Source organism: Adiantum capillus-veneris, chromosome 11, assembly GCF_014529385.1.
Source record: "Adiantum capillus-veneris isolate H3 chromosome 11, ASM1452938v2, whole genome shotgun sequence".
NCBI classification, from domain to species: Eukaryota; Viridiplantae; Streptophyta; class Polypodiopsida; order Polypodiales; family Pteridaceae; genus Adiantum; species Adiantum capillus-veneris.
The window spans coordinates 81,166,452-81,184,144 of record NC_140941.1 but is presented as its reverse complement, the minus strand read 5'-3'; positions in this window follow the sequence as shown (position 1 = coordinate 81,184,144).

Here is a 17,693-nt window from a genome sequence, read left to right as displayed (position 1 = left end):
TGTCATGAGGATAGGATCATTCCACAAAGGGGAACAAGCCCAAAGCTTTGCGGAAAGATTCGAACTTCTCAGGAGAAAATGCCTTTGTGAAAAGATCTGCGAGGTTGTCCTTTGTTGGCACATAAGCCAAGTTGATCTCTCCTGCTGAGAGCCTCTCCTTGACATAGTGGTAATGTACCTCAGTGTGCTTTATGAGAGAATGAAACCTGTTCCATGGAAGTGGAAATAGGTTTGCAATCCTCAAGTCCAAACTTACATAGCAATGTCTCTATGTAACTTTTTTGAAACAAGACAATACCACCATCACACTACTTAAACTATATGCTCAAGTAATGATGCAACAGTCCCAATCTCATCTTGAAAGTAGCATTCAAATCAGCCTTAAATTCAGCAATATGTGCCTTATTGGGCCCAGTGATCAGCAAATCATCCACATAAAGAACAACAGTGAGAAGTACATCGCTCTCACGCTTGACATACAATGTGCTTTCTGTTGGACTATTAAGAAGCCTCGTTTGACCAAATGAGTGTTAGCTTTCTCATACCAAGCACAAAAAGATTGCTTCAACCCATACACAGCCTTCTTACATCTACACACTTTGTCCTCTTGTCCTTTCTTGACAAAACCGTGAGGTTGTGCTACATAGACTTCCTTAAAAATGTCACCATTCAACAAAGAAGCAACAATATTGGATTGATGTACATCCCAAACAAAATGAGCTATCAATGCACATAGAAAATGCACAGTAGTCATACGATAAGTGGGAGAAAAATGCTCTTCATAATCTATGCCTTTCTGGTGCTCGTAGGCTTTTGCAAAAAGTCAAGCCTTACGGCGATCAACCTCACTATCCGGCTTGTATTTCAACTTGTAAATCCACTTTGTACCAATGGACTTTTTGCCAGGAGGCAAATCACATAAAGTTCATGTGTCATTTTCTATAAGTGCATCATATTCTGATTGCATGGTAGCCATCCAATTTTTGAATTCTATGCTTCATCAAAAGATAGAGGTTTCTCTATATCACATAAGCTAGACACAGCCAAAGCATAACAATCTAATGCATAAGAGGCACGGCAAGAACCTGAACGATAACGACTAGACAAAGGTGCATCCAATTTACTGTCATGCAAAGTGTGCACCAGCCATTTTGGCATACCTCTAGCCTGCTCATTTTTAGTCCTTTCCTCATCAAGTATATCATGTATATTTGCATCAGTAATAGGCTGATCTGTAACATTTTTAGAAACCCCCACAGGCTGTACATTTTCTTCATTTGAATTTACAATCGAACTTCCACCACGGAAAAGAGGCAATAAACTGTCATAAATGTCATGTGAGCTTACATTACTATCTCTAGTACATGAAGCAAAGACTGAACAGAATCTTCCACAAACACAACATCACATGAGGCAAAAATACGCTTTGTTTGTGGATGGTAGAACATGTAAACTTTGCTTTCAGCATTATAACCAACAGAAATACATTTGACAGCCTTATCATCCAATTTTCTATGTTGCACTTGTGGCACTAAACCATAAGCCAAACAACCAAAAACACACTTGTGCTCAATAGATTGCTTTCCATCATGCCATGCTTCATATGGAGTCATAGATTACAATGATTTTTTAGGACACTTGTTGAGTACATAAGTGGCACACATGACAGCCTCGAGCCAAAAAGAATGTTGTAAAGCTTGACTCTTGACCATACAATGTGCCATTTCCATAAGAGACCTGTTTTTCCTATCAGCAACACCATTTTGTGAGGCGTATATGGAACTGTACATTGGTGTTTTATCCTATGACTAGCCAAAAATGCATTAAATTCATGAGACATATAGTCCCCCCCTCGATCAGAACGAAGGGTGTCCATAGTACATATTGAGACATTTTTCAGTCATAGCAAGAAATTGCTTGAAGCACATAAACACTTCGGACTTAGCTTTCAACGGATACACCTATGCAAGCCTGGAGTAGCCATCAATGAAAGTCACAAAGTACAAGTAATTTCCCAAGGACGGAGTTTGCTAGGCCCACAAACATCACTATGCACAAGTTGCAATTTGCATGTAGCACGAACTGACCCATCCTTTGGAAACATAGCACGCTGCGTTTTACCCAAAATACAACCTTCACAAACATGTTTGACAGGTGCTTCAAGAGGCGGCAAAGAAGCAACCATATCACATTTTTGCAAACGTAGCAAATTGGAAAAATTTCGATGCCCAAAATGTGCATGCCAAAGTTCTGCATCTGAAACAGCCCTTGAATTTGCAACTGCATTTGCAATATTTTGTCCACACTTGTCATACAAAGTGAGCTTATACATCCCACAACACAAAAGGCTAGATGCAACAATTTCATCACCAAAATTGATATCATAATCTGTACATCTGTCATCCACAAATTTGACTATGAGACCAAGTCTAGCAAGTGCAGATACAAACAAAAGGTTTTTTTTTGTCCCAAGTATATACAATGCATCAACAAGTGTGAAAGAACTTCCATTTGCAGTAGTAAGCACAATCTTTCCAACTCCTTGACTAGGATAAGAGGCATTGTTGGCACAAGTCACCGTATTTCCATGAGGGACAGACTCAGTAGAGATAAACAAATCATGATGTGAGGTAATGTGCTTTGTAGCACCACTGTCAAAATACCACACATGTAAATCTGCAGCAACTGACATACATGCATCATGGACAATACGATCAAAAGTGCACTCTCCACTAAAATCCCATTCTGCGTCAACATCAGCATCACAATCTCCTTTGACAGAAGACTCTGCAATTGCGACACTTGTATTGGACCTTGTAGTGGATCTAGCCTCTTTTGCCTTCAATTTTGGACATTGCTTGATCAAGTGATCATTAGCTCTACAATAATGGCAACGCATCCTCTTTTTGCCCTTATCCAAAAATTGCAGGGTGCAGATTAGGAACAAAAGTTTTTCCACTTGCAGCAAAACCATAAGAAGTGGTTACATTGTTGTTCCCACCTTTTCTTTTAGCTGCAATAAAAGCATGTTCAACTACACGCTGCCTAGTCCTATTTTTTCTAGAAAGTGACTCTTGCAACCATAATGCATCAAACTTGACAACTTCAGGATTTCCTTGGGTCATAAGTATCCAAGTACTAGAAAAAGTCTGGTAAGAATCTGGCAAAGCATCAAGGACAGTCTACACAAGTGAACTATCGGAAATGACTTCTCTTGCAGAAATTAGTTGCTCATTAACATCCTTGACACCAGCAAGGAAAGTGTCCATTTCATCTTCCTCATGCATAATCTTTGATTCTAGCTCTTTACGTAGCAAAGCAATTTTAGCCTCATTGCGGCTTGCATAAAGATCTACTAGAATACCTCAAGCCTGTTTTGCAGATTTTGTTGAAGGGATGTGAGGAGTGATGGTGCGCTTCAAAGACAATGCAATCAATGCATGAGCCTGCACATCTCTTACATCCCAACGATCCTGCTCAGCCATAGGCAAAACAGCTCTGACAACAACAACCCTGATAGCAAAACCTGGAGCATCCTCAACATTGCCTGCATCCATAGTACCAAGATGTACATCAATGCCTTGCACAATGTTCCAAACTCCCTATGATACAAGTACATGTTGCATCATGTAAGCCCACATAGGGTAATTGTCCCCATCCAATCTCTCCTCAATAGCAAACATCTTGAACACATCTGTGTTGTTGTCAGCCATGGAAAATGCATGCACCTGATGTGAAAACTGCTCAAAATGAGGACAAACTTAGTGAGACCATCACATGTTATACAGCACAACCCGCAATAGACTATATGGGACATGATATGCAATAATTGATGCTGACAAAAATTCTGCACAAAATGACAAAATTGCTTGTGCAGACCTGGCCGTAGTGGAAATGGAGGTCAAAATGAGCTCGAATCCCGAATTTTTTTTACCTGCAAACGCTCGCCAAAGCTCACTGAAATCGGAGAAAGTGAGCAGGCATGTGCTGGAGCTGCTGGAGACTAAGCGCGGGAGGATGTAACCTGCTCTGAAACCAATTGTTTTTTGGACTTGTCTACACAAGGGCGGCTACACATGGCTGCCTCTCATGAGAGAGGACAACCATTTTTGCCTATAAAAGGAGGCCTCTTATACACACAAAAATGGATTGCGAAGCATTGTGGTTCATTGTGAAGTTGATATGAGGTGGTGAGTGAAGCAAGGCGAGAGCTCCAAAAGGGTATAATCCCTTTGTAATCTACTTCTTGTTTTGAAGTACTAAAGCCATTGAGTGGCTGCTTTTCCGTGGACGTAGCCCACATTGGGTAAACCACGTATATCGTGTGTACTTTCTCTCTCTCTCTCTACTCTATAATCTCTTGTGTGTGAAAATTATCTCTGTGCATTTAATAATCTACTCAATTATCTATTTAGCTACGTCATATTGCCTAACAAGTGGTATCAGAGCAAGGTTTGCTTGTAATGGCGGAGGAAGGGAATCTCAAGATTGAGAAGTTCAACGGCAAGAACTACCGACACTGGAAGATATAGATTGAAGACTATCTCTACTAGAAGGACCTTTATTTGCCACTAGGCAGTCTTGCAAAGAAGCTCGCAACAATGGCACATGAAGCATGGATTGTCCTTGATCGAAAGGCAATGGGAACAATCCGGTTAAGCTTGGCGTCAACAGTGGCCCTCAATGTTTTGGAGATGAAGACCACGGAGGACTTGATGAAGTCACTTGATGGCCGCAACGAGAAACCATCGACATCCAATAAGGTATTTCTCATGAAGCACTTGTTTAATCTAAAGAAGGAAAAGAATGGTTCAGTTGCAGAACACCTAAATGACTTTAATACCAATATAAGTCAACTTCGATCGGTGAAAATCAATTTTGGTGACGAAGTGCAAGCTGTCCTTATACTATTATCTCTACTGGCTTGTTGGGACAGCCTTGTGATGGTTGTAAGTAATCCCATTTCTGGCACAAATACTCTTAAGTTTGATGATGTTGTGGGTGTTCTCCTAAGCGAGGAAATGCGAAGGAGAAGCACAGGAGAATCATCAAGTGCGGCACTGTAAGTGGAAACAAGAGGAAGGCCTAAGGAGAGGTTCAAAAACCAAAAGGATCGTGATCACTCAAGATGGAGCAAACCACACACAAAGTCAGTTCTTGAATGTTGGCAGATCCAAAATGGAGGTGAATATTGCATCCAATGTTTTGAAAGCTTTTGTGCTAGCAATGGCATTCACAGGCAAAAGACAACCCCAAGGACACCTCAACAAAATGGGATTTTGAAAATGATAAACAAGACAATCATGGAGCGAGCACGAACCATGTGGCTACATGCAGGCTTACCGCTTGAGATTTGGGCGGAAGCAGTAAGCACGTCTGTGTATTTGATCAACTAGTCACCCTTAACGACATTGCCATGGGAGAGTTTCAGAGGAGGCATGGACAGGTAAACCATTGAATTACTTATTTCTCAAAGTGTTTGGGTGTGAGGCTTTCATGCACATAGATAGAAGACTAAGATCAAAGCTAGATGCAAAGTCCAAGAAGTGTTTTTTCATTGGCTATGGAGAAGGTGACTTTGAGTATCGCCTATGGAATCCTGAAGATGGTAAAATCTTTAGGAGTAGGGATGTAATTTTTAACAAACAAAATATGTACAAAGATTACTTGGAAAGAAAACAAACAAAAGAAACAAGTGATGAGTACATGGAGCTTGAGGACGTGAAGACTCAAGGAGTACAAATGGTGACAACGTACAACAACGTCAACCAAATGAAGAACCTCAACCTATTCTCCGAAGATCTACAAGAGGAAGTAGATCTCTAGAAAGGTTTATTCCTTCCGTCAACCATCTCTTGATATCAGATTCTGGAGAGCCGGAATCATATGAGGAAGCTATGTAGCACAAATCCAAAGAATAACGGATAAAGAGCATGCAAGTGGAGATGGACTCATTAAATCGAAACTAAACATGGGAGTTGATTGAATTGCCTAAAGGTAAGCGGGCATTTCAGAACAAATGGGTGTATAACACTACAAGAGGCTATTCATATTAGCGACGCTCACACAGCGACGCTCAAAAACAAAATTCCCGGCGTCGCTATGAGCGTCGCAAATTTACTTGAATTTACAAGTAAATTTGCGACGCTCATAGCGACGCCGACTGGGCTAAAAAAATAACAGAGAGTGCCCAAAAACTCAGATCTCAGATCTGAGTTTTTCGGCGCCCTCAAGCAAGGAGCAGGTAACGCTCTCCCTCTCCCTCTCTCTCTCTCTCTCTCTCTCTTTCTTCTCCACACACACACACACACACACACACACACACACACACACACACACACACACACACACACACACACACACACACACACACACACACACACACACACACACACACACACGAACACACGAGGAGAGGAAGGAGAGCCAGGTATGCTCCTTCCCTCTCCTCACTCTCATGTTCCCTTCCCCTCTTTCTCTCTCCCTCTCTCTCTCTCTCACACACACACACACACACAGACACATAGTGTTTTTGAGAGAGAGAGAGAGAGAGAGAGAGAGAGAGAGAGAGAGAGAGAGAGAGAGAGAGAGAGAGAGAGAGAGTACAAACATAAACAAAAACGCACACACACATACATAAACAAAGAATGCACACACACATTGAGAGAGGAAAAGAGAGAGAGAGAGCATGCATAAACAAAAAACGCACACATTGAGAGAGGAAAAGAGAGAGAGAACATGCATAAACAAAAAACGCACACATTGAGAGAGGAAAAGAGAGAGAAAACATGCATAAACAAAAAAACGTACACACATTGAGAGAGAAAGAGAGAGAAACTAATTTAACGTCGTAGGAAAGTAATTAAAATTAAAAGACCTAAAGATCTAGCCGACGAGGAGTTGAACTCAAGATCTATTATTCAAGAGGGAAATGGCATAACCAATCTATCATACTTGGCATGGGTGATAGAAAGGTTATACCATTTATCTCTTTTTATTGGCACACACATCCACACACGCGCACACACACAAGAAGAAGAGAGTTATAACGTCGTAGGAAACTATCCTAAAAGACGTTGAAGATTAGGTTAGATGTAGACTTACGTTAAATTAGATTTAGGTTTATTTAAGTTAAATTAGATTAGATTTAGGTTTATTTAAGTTAAATTAGATTAGATTTAGGTTTATTTTTAATTAGATTTATGTTTATTTACGCTAGATTTAGATTTACGTTATATTAGATTAGATTTAGGTCTCCATAGACTGCGATGCCTGCATGAAGCGGGTGAAGAAAGCCCTCAATGGAATATAGGGTATTGCTGCCTTCACTCATGGTGGGCTCCGTCGATCCAAGAGTACTGGTGAAATGTCTTCAGAAGATAGGGAAGAAAGTGGATCTTCAGGGCGGCAAGAGTCACTACATCCCCGACACAATGACCATCTAGACAACCTCTAGTAATTCAACAGCAACTTCAAAGTTAGTAACAAGAGCAAGAACGGTCTAAAGGGCCAATTGCTGTCGTCAGATGTGGATGGAGATGAGGCAGCGTCATTGCTGGAAGTTAACTCTCACATCTTTAGTGATGAGAATGCCAACTCTTGCCGAGTTATGTGAAAAATTATGTGTTAAATCAGTTTTAAGGTTCTTATAATCCCTGTTAGTTTAGTTCTTTGTTTTTAATATAACATAATTTACGTTAGATTTAGATTTATGTTATATTAGATGTAGACTTAGGTTTATTTAGGTTTACCCACACACACACACACACACACACACACACACACACACAAGAAGAAGAGAGTTTTAACGTCGTAGGAAACTATCCCAAAAGACGTTAAAAATTAGGTTAGATGTAGACTTACGTTAAATTAGATTTAGGTTTATTTTTAGTTAGATTTACGTTTATTTAGATTTACGCTTATTTACGGTAGATCGAGTCCACGCAAGAATTACTTACGGTTTAGGGTTTAGAGTTAGACGAACAGTGAAAAGATCTACTGTGAAAAGATGTTAAGATGCTGTGAAGTGCTACAGCTAGAGAAGAGGCAAAGGGGTTTTGTCCACTACATGCAGTATCATGTAGACGTGGGTCTGTAGATTTCTTGTACCCACAAATATAGGTATTGACCAATAAAGACGAGATTATAACCCGGTGGTTCTGATCTTCGTGCACCTCTAGACCGAGGTGTGCGGGGATTGGACATGACTAGAGAATGTGAGGTAAAGAGAGAGAGAGAGAGAGAGAGAGAGAGAGAGAGAGAGAGAGAGAGAGAGAGAGAGAGAGAGAGAGAGAGAGAGAGAGAGAGAGAGAGAGAGAGAGAGAGAGAGAGAGAGAGAGAGAGAGATAAGACGAAGAATGCCAATAGAATATTAAATTTGTTGTCCAGGTTATAAGATTTTTATCCTCATTATGAGTAGTGAGGAGGATGTGGGACCGTCCAACCGAAACACCTATCTCTCAACGAGGGTCTTATGTCCTTGTAATCAATGCAAGCATGCTGTGCGACGGACAAGACGTGTTTCTTTGCAGCACGTTCACGAATTTGGCGAGTTCGATCCATCTATTATAGATCGTGTTGTTGCCAATTATAACTCGTCGGACTCTGACGCTGGCCAACAAGCAGCAATCTTGCAACCCAATAGACATGTTTGCAGGCGCTTTGGTCAAGCAGCATATGTGAGGCCACAAGATGTAGCCTCTGACAGCTCGGGGGATGATCATGCAGAGTACATTCCCAACGAGGCAATGTTTGAGCCTGAGATTGATGAAATGATCGAGACGATCATGGATTCAGAAAGGCTTATCTATGATGATATGAAAAGTGAAGCCGATACGCCATTGTATAATGGAGCACGTATGTCTAGATTGAAAGCACTCCTGGTTCTTCTCAACATGCAGGCAAAGTTTGGATGGAGTGACACTATCGTCACAACGCTTTTCAGGTGATCTATTACAATTAGTTTACTTTAATAAAACTCTAAATGTATAATGATCTGATAGATTTTTACACGACTGTATCGTATTTTTATGTTGTGTAGATTGCTTAAAGAGCACATACTACCAGCCTCGCGCTCACATCTTTTGATTGAAAATTCTGAGTTTTCGACTTGCCTCTTCTATCACTCAATTCATTGCGTCATTGTATTTATATGCGTCATTACGTCATTGTATTTAATGGTCTTTGCGTCATTGTCTACTCTATTCATTCAATATTAAGTTTAAATATTCGTGTGTTTAATGCAGGTATGGATGATGAGGAGTTTCTTTCTTCTTTGTCACCGCAGCAGAGACAGTGGTACGTGGAGCGTCATCGCTCTGGCGCATCATCGCGCGTTCCTACTCCATCCGCATCTCCCTCTCTTTCGGAGCATTCGGCGCGCTCCGAAGCTTCGGCGTCGACGAGACGAGCTTCACACTCGTCTAGACACCGGCGCTCTAGTGGTGGCGGTGGCGGTTGTTGTGGGGATTCCGCCACCGATGCCTCCACACCGCCTCGTGTTCGATGAGGCTCTTTACCCTCCCCTTCTTTGCCCGCCCCCACACCAGCCACAGCATCGCCATCTACGCCAGGTTTTGCACGGCTGACTGTTCCTAGCAGCTACACACCTCTACCTACTCCGCCAGGAGCCACCCCACTCGACACTCCTCGCTTCGGGGCCCAGACGCCAGTGGAGACACCTGACGTCTGTATCCCCATCGACACGCCACTAGAGACCCCTGTCGGGACATCCAGGTTCACGCGTCACCGGCCAGAGGGCTTGCCTTACTCCGTCGACTTCAGCGGCGGCATCATCATGGATGATGACGGCAAGAAGGTGATCTCGCGCATGCATGGTCTTTGCTCTCAGCTGTTTAGACACTACATACTAAACAAATGGAGTGAAGTACCAAGTGATTTAAAAAACAGAGTCATCAGCATACTTCATGATGAGTTTCTCGTTCCAACACGGGATCAGCGCTTCAATGAAGACCTGATGAAGATTCAAATGCGCGAATACTGCAAACACAAGCGTTCCGAAGTGCAAAAAGCAATCAAGCATGGGTGGAACAGGCCAGATTGGCTGGCCAAAGAAGATTGGAAGAATGCGAAGAAAGCAGCGCGCGAGAATCCGGACAAGTGGAAGCAACAAAAGGATGCAGCCAGAGCGAGAGTAGAGGCAGGGAGCTCGCACCACTTGGGGAGCGGTGGATGGGCATCATTTGAGGCCGATTTTGTAACTGTTTTCGCATTGCTCTTTATGTTCGATAGTTAGGGTTTATGAGTTTTTTAATTCTAACATAATGAATTCTTTGTATGTTTTGACAGTGGTCGATGACAGGACGTGATCCCACACCATACGAGCGCGAGTACGTAGGCAGGAAGGGCTTAAACGCCCTGATGGACATTCTCAGTTCTCGCGGCGGCATGGTTAGTATTAGGGTTTACTCTTTTCTATTTTTTGTATTGTTTTATAAATGTCGTTATATGTTTATACTTACTGAAAGCTGTCTTATTGTCTTTTTTTGCAGAATCCGACAGATACGCCGCTTGGACGCGATGAGACGTCTGACTAGACGACGTCAGTTTAGCCGTAGCTAGATAGCATTAGTTTAGGGTTTCTCATAGCTTATGTATCATGAGACGGATTTTATACGTCTTTTTGAACCATGTATATTATTACATTTGTCACCGGAGTTCATTTTGCCAATCAATTCTTTATGCCTATGATGTTGTACAATTGTCATTATTACATTTGCCAATCAATTCATTTTGCCTATGATGTGTACAATTGTCAATTTTACGCTTGTCAATTTTGCAAACAATGCGTCTTGTGGGAGACTATTTTGGGTCTATTATCTACCCTTGCACTTTTTTTAAAAAGTGAATCAAGTACAATATGGTTGATGGGTGGCAGGGCATTCAATGCCTTGTCACCAAAAAAAAATTTCTCTCGGGCGTCGCTATAACCGTTGCTATTTATGGCTCAGTAGCGTCGCTATGAGCGTCGCTATAGACTTCTGTGTAAACGTCGTTATAGACTTCTCTATAAACGTCGCTATAACTGTCGCTATGACCGTCGCTATATAGCGACGCTCATAGCGACGCATATAGTGACGCTCTCGTAGCGATGCTATTAGCGACGGTTTTAGCGACGCCGGGGGTTATAAAAACCCAGTGTATTTCCGTCGCTAACAGCGTCACAAGAGCACACAACCTCTTGTAGTGTAAGTTGAAGGAAGAAGAAGGTGGGGAGAAAAGTACAAGTCTAGGCTTGTGGTAAAAGGGTTTTCTCAAAAGAAAGGTATTGAATTCAATGAAATATTTTCTCTTGTTGTAAAAATAAACGCAATTAGGCTCGTATTAAGCGTTGTGGATGCTCATGATTCAAATCTTGAGCAAATGAATGTAAATACGGCATTCCCTCACGGTGACTTAGAGGAGGAAATTTACATGCTTCAACCAAAGGGGTATGAAGTAAAAGGTAAGGAGAAAATGGTTTGCAGACTAAAGAAGATCTTGTATGGTTTAAAGAAAGCATCAAGACAATGGTACTTGAAGTTTGATCGATGGATGCTTGATCATGGATTCAGAAGGTGAAACTCAGATCATTGCGTCTACACAAAGAATTTGGGAGATGGGAAGTTCATCATTCGAACGTTGTATATTGATGACATACTGATTGCAAGTGCTAACATGCAAGACTTCAAAGACCTAAAAGAAGAGCTGTCTAAATATTTTTCAACGAAAGATTTAGGTCACTACAAGAGGTTGTGTGCACTTGTGACACTGTTAGCGAGGGAAATACATTGGGTTTTTATACTCCCCGGTGTCGCTAAGACCGTCGCTAAGAGCATCGATGCGGGAACGTCACTATGAGCGTCACTATAATTGTCGCTGTAGATGTTGCTATATAGCGACGCATATAGCGACGTTTACAGGCCACCTATAGCGACGTTTATAGCGACGCTATAGAAACTTATATAGCGACGCCTGAGAGAAATTGTTTTGGTGGCAAGGAATTGAATGCCCTCCCACCCATCAACCATATTGAATGTTTCATTAATTGCTTCACTTTTGAAAGAAAGTGCAAGCTTAGATATAGACCCAAAGTAGTCACCCACAAGACAAAATAACTATTAACTCCATCATCCATAATATTGTTGCAGAATAAAGATACAAAAGAATAAAGATACAAAACTGACAAAAGTAAATTGATGAAAGTAAATCAATGACAATTGTACACATCATAGGCAAAATCACTTGATTGTTAAAATTTGCAAATGTAATAGGTACAACACCATTGTCATTATTGAAAAAATATACATGGTTTTCAAAAAGACATATAAACTTCATCTCATGATACATATGATATGACAAAAGGAAACATAATGCTATCTAGCTACGGCTAAACTGACGGCGTCTAATCAGACGTCTCATTGCATCCAACCGGCATAGTTGTCGGATTCTACAAAGAAAAACAATAAGACAGCTTTCTATAAGTATAAACATATAGCGACGTTTATAAAACAATACAATGAATAGAAAGGAGTAAACCCTAATACTAAACATGCTGCCGCGAGAACTCAAAATGTCCATCAGGGTGTTTAAGCCCTTCCTGCCTGCGTACTCGCACTCGTACGGTGTGGGGTCACTTCCTGTCATCGACCATTGTCAAAACGTAAAAGAATCCATTATGTTAGAATTAAAAAATCCCTAAATCTTAAACTATGAAACCTAAAGAGCAATGCAAAAACACTTACAAAATCGGCCTCAAATGATGCCCACTTGCCGCTCCCCAAGTGGTGCGAGCTCCCTGCCTCTACTCGCGCTCTGGCTGCCTCCTTTTGTTGCTTGCACTTGTCGAGATACTCACGTGCTGCTTTCTTCGTATTCTTCCAATCTTCTTTGGCCAGGGTGAAAGCATGTTAACCTGTCATGCTTTTTCATGTCCTGGACAATGCTAACTAGCACAATTTTGACATATGCTAACTAGTACAATAACTTGAGTAACATCTCCAAGATCTATGACATATGATATATCAATAGAAAGCACTTGAACAAGGAATCCAAATATACAACCTCCGACAAATTTTGATATTTACCGGACGCCCAACTTTTCGAAGATGTGCTAACTTGAAATTGCTAACTAGCACAAAAAGCGCAACAGGTTAACATGCTTTCACCCGCCAGCCAATCTGGTCTGTTCCCCCCATGCTTAATTTCTTTTTTCACTTTGGAGCGCTTGTGCTTGCAGTATTCGCGCATTCAAACCTTCATCACGTCTTCATAGAAGTGGTCATCCCATGTTGAAACATGAAACTCGTCATGAAGCATGCTGATGACCGTGTCTTTTAAATCACTTGGTACTTCACTCCAGGTGTTTAGTATGTAGTGTCTTTTAAATCACTTAGTACTTCACTCCAGGCGCGAGATCACCTTCTTGCCTTCATCATCCAAGATGATTCCGCCACTGAACTTGACAGAGTAAGGCAAGCCCTCTCGCCGGTGACGCGTAAACCTGGGTGTCCCGGCAGGGGTCTCTAGCGGTATGTCGATGGGGGTACGGATGCCAGGTGTCTCCACTGGAGTCTGGGCCCCGAAGCGAAGGTGACTCCTAGAGGAGTAGATGGTGGTGTGTAGCCGCTCGGAACGGCCGTCAGCCGTGCAAAACATGGTGTAGATGGAAATGCTGTGGCTGGTGTCGGGACAGGCAAAGAAGGGGAGGGTAAAGAGCCTCGTCGAACACGAGGTGGTGTCGAGGCATCGGCGGCGGCATCCCCACAACAACCGCCGTCGCCATCACTAGAGCGTCAAAGACGAGATGAGTGTGAAGATCGTCTTGTCGACATCGAAGCTTTGGAGCACGTTTAATTCTCTGAAACAGAGGGGCACGCAGCCGGAGTAGGAACGTGCGATGGTGCGCCAGAGCGATGACGCTCCACGTACCACTCTCTCAGTTGGGGTGAAAAAGAAGAAAGAAACTCCTCATCATCCACACCTGCATTAAACACACGAACATTTAAACTTAATATTGAATGAATGGAGAAGAAAACATGGACAAGTAGAGAGAGAGAGAGAGAGAGAGAGAGAGAGAGAGAGAGAGAGAGAGAGAGAGAGAGAGAGAGAGAGAGAGAGAGAGAGAGAGAGAGAGAGAGAGAGAGAGAGGACTCATAAAGCGGGAAGGGTTCCTATGTAGACAATGACGCAATGACACCTATAGAAAGAATGGACAAAAAGCCACGTGAATACAATATACATTATAAAACGGAGCTAGATTTTTCAAATACAATATTTATGGCTTTAAGAGGTCTCTCTCTCATCCTCGCAAAGCTCAGCATAACTTCCTATATCTATATAGAGCTCTCCATTTAAATAGATATCCTCCGTTTCATTTTGTAGATCCTCTGCATGCACCCCATAGAGAGTAGCAGCTTGATGCTCGTCTGGCACCACCTCAGCGGCTTCTAACTAAACATCTTCTCTGATCTCCTCCATTGATGCCATACACTGTAAAATGTTGATCTTTGACCAAATGGATTTACGCCATCCATAGCCAGGCCTAGGCGCAAATTTTGAGCTTCCCTGGCAAAATCCAACCATGTTTCATCTATATGTTTCCAGGCTGCGCAATCTGCAGGAATCCGTAGCACACCATCCAAAGATTTATTCTCCTCATGCCATGATGCTAGGGCGGCTATGGACTTACATTCGAAGAAATTCTTGATGCGAGGAAGTAGAGGAAAATGTTGCAAAACCTTTTGTGGAATTTTTGTTCCGTGGAGATCTACTCAATTTCTCTCAAAATCACATTTCAGACACTTCTCCATGTCTATGTATTCCCCTCTGAAAAGAATGCAGTCGTTAGGACAAGAGTGGATCGAATTGTAATCCATCCCCAAGTTTCGCAAAATCTTTCTTGCTTCCTCTTTGGAATCTGGCATCACATTATCAGCTGGCAGTATGTGCTCTTTGAGCAATCTACAAAACGAAAAAAATATGGTACAATTGTGTAAAAAATTATCAGATCATTATACATCTAGAGTTTTTTATTAAAGTAAACTAATTGTAATAGACCACCTGAAAAGCGCTGTGATGCTATTGTCACTCCATCCAAACTTTGTCTGCATGTGGAGAAGAACCTGGAGCGCCTTCAATCTAGACACACGTGCTCCACCATACAATGGCGTATCGGCTTCACTTTTCATATCATCATAGATAAGCCTTTCTGAATCCATGATCGTCTCGATCATTTCATCGATCTCGGGCTCAAACATTGCCTCTTTGGGAATGTGGTCTGTATGATCATCCCCCGAGCTGTTAGAGGCTACATCTTGTGTCCTCACATATGCTGCTTGAACAAAGTGCCTCCGAACACGTCTATCGGGCTGCAAGATTGCTGCCTATTGGCCAGCGTAAGAGTCCCACGAGTTATAATTGGCAACAACTCGATCTATAATAGATGGATTGAACTCGCCAAATTTGCGAACGTGCTACAAAGAAACGCGTCTTGTCCGTTGCACAACATACTTGCATTGATTACAAGGACATAAGATCCTCGTTGAGAGATAGGTGTTTCGGTTGGACGGCCCCACATCCTTGTCACTACTCATAATGAGGGTAAAAACCTTATAACTTGGACAACAAATTTAATCTTCTATTGGCATTTTTTGTCTTTTATCTCTCTCTCTCTCTCTTTGTTCACACTGTAAACTACCTCAAATTCTCTAGTCATGTCCAATCCCCGCACACCTCGGTCTAGAGGTGCACAGAGATCAGAACCACCAGGTTATAAGCTCGTCTTTATTGGTCAATGCCTATTTTTGTGGGTACAAGAAATCTACACACCCACGTCTACATGATAGTGCATGTAGTGGACAAAACCCATTTGCCTCTTCTATAGCTGTAGCATTTCACAACATCTTAACATCTTTTCACAGTAGATCTTTTCACCGTTCATCTAACTCTAATTTTTTTACCGTAATCTCGAAGGTAGAATCTAATATAAAAAATCAATCCAAAATCTAATCTTAAATATAACCTAATTGAACATGTGGTGATTGGCTCCATTGAAGGATAAAAGACATACCAATGGGGCTACTAGCTGCGTAGATGTGAATGGGCCTCACATATACAAATACTTCAATGCAAGAGTTTAATAATCTCACCTCTCCACCCCGTCGATCCATGACCCACTCCTATCTTTCAAGCCAGGTAGGTCTGGCATCTGTGCATCTGACCTCCGATGCTTCATGTAGTCACGCATGTGTCTCCTCATCCAAGCATCGTCAAATATATTCTCCAGAGAGGGAACTAGAAACTCCCAATGCAGCGTAGCAATAAGATAATCCTTGGAAGCTTTATCCTGAGCCCTCCAAGAGACCATGACAGACTACAATGTGTCAGAAAACCTGCCTACATAACTGTTGTATGCGGCCCATCACCTGCTTCCCCTCAGGGGTCATAATGATCTCATCGAACATACGATCGATGAGGTAGGTGTATCCCTTTGGCATGTCCCTCCCATGAACTATAGCAACCCTGTCTGGTAAATGCTCATTGTCCAGGCCTCTAGGCGACCCCGATGCAGTGTTCGAGTCACTCCTCAGCATCTCCGACACAGTGGCCGGGACAGCACTCTCAAACGCATAGGCAGTATAATCCTTTGGTGTAATCTCAGCAGTCTCACAAGCAGGGACACTCCTCGGTGTGTCCTAGGAACTTTGCAACACATGAGCTCTAGGAACGACGTGCTCCTCGCCACAACAACCACCACCGCTAGACTGTCGTGGAATTGCTGGTCCGCATAGTCCATCAAACATAAATCTAGATCTAATTTAATCTTAAACTCACAATAAAACTAAATTTAATCTAATCTAACGTAAATCTAAATCTAACGCGCGTAAATAAACCTAAACTAATCTAACATAAATCTAACTCAAAATAGATCTAAATATAATCTAATATAACCTAAATAAACCTAATTCTAATCTAACGTAAATCTAAATCTAACCTAATCTTAAACGATAAAAAGAGGAAAATGGTATAACCTTTCTATCACCCAAGTGTGGTAGATTGGTCATGCCAGTTCCCTCTTGAATAACAGGTCTTGAATTCAACTCCTCGTCGACTAGATCTTTAAGGTCTCTTGGAATAGTTTCCTACGGTGTTAAAACTTTCTTCTTCTCGAGTGTGTGTGTGTGCCAATAAAAAGATTAAAATGGTATGACCTTTCTATCACCCAAGTGTGGTAGATTGGTTATGCCATTTCCCTCTTGAATAATAGGTCTTCAGTTCAACTCCTCGTCGGCTAGATCTTTAAGGTCTCTTGGGATAGTTTCCTATGACGTTAAAACTCTCTTCTTCTTGGGTGTATGTGTGTGGGTGTGTGTGTGCGCCAATAAAAAGAGGAAAATGGTATAAACTTTCTATCACCCAAGTGTGGTAGATTGGTTATGGCGCCATTTCCCTCTTGAATAACAGGTCTTGAGTTGCAGTGGAAGTCATTAGTGAATCAAGAGAAAGAGCCAAAGCATGGACAAGTCAAAGTGTTGGCTGTGGGAGAGTTACCCGACACTTGTCCTGTGGTGAACACTTGGCACAAAGGTGTGGGCATGGGAAAGGCCTACATCGCTCAAGTTTGTGTGATCACACAATCATGTATTGAGAGACTGGGTCTCATTCATGCGGAAGCTCTGGGTTTAGGATTAGAC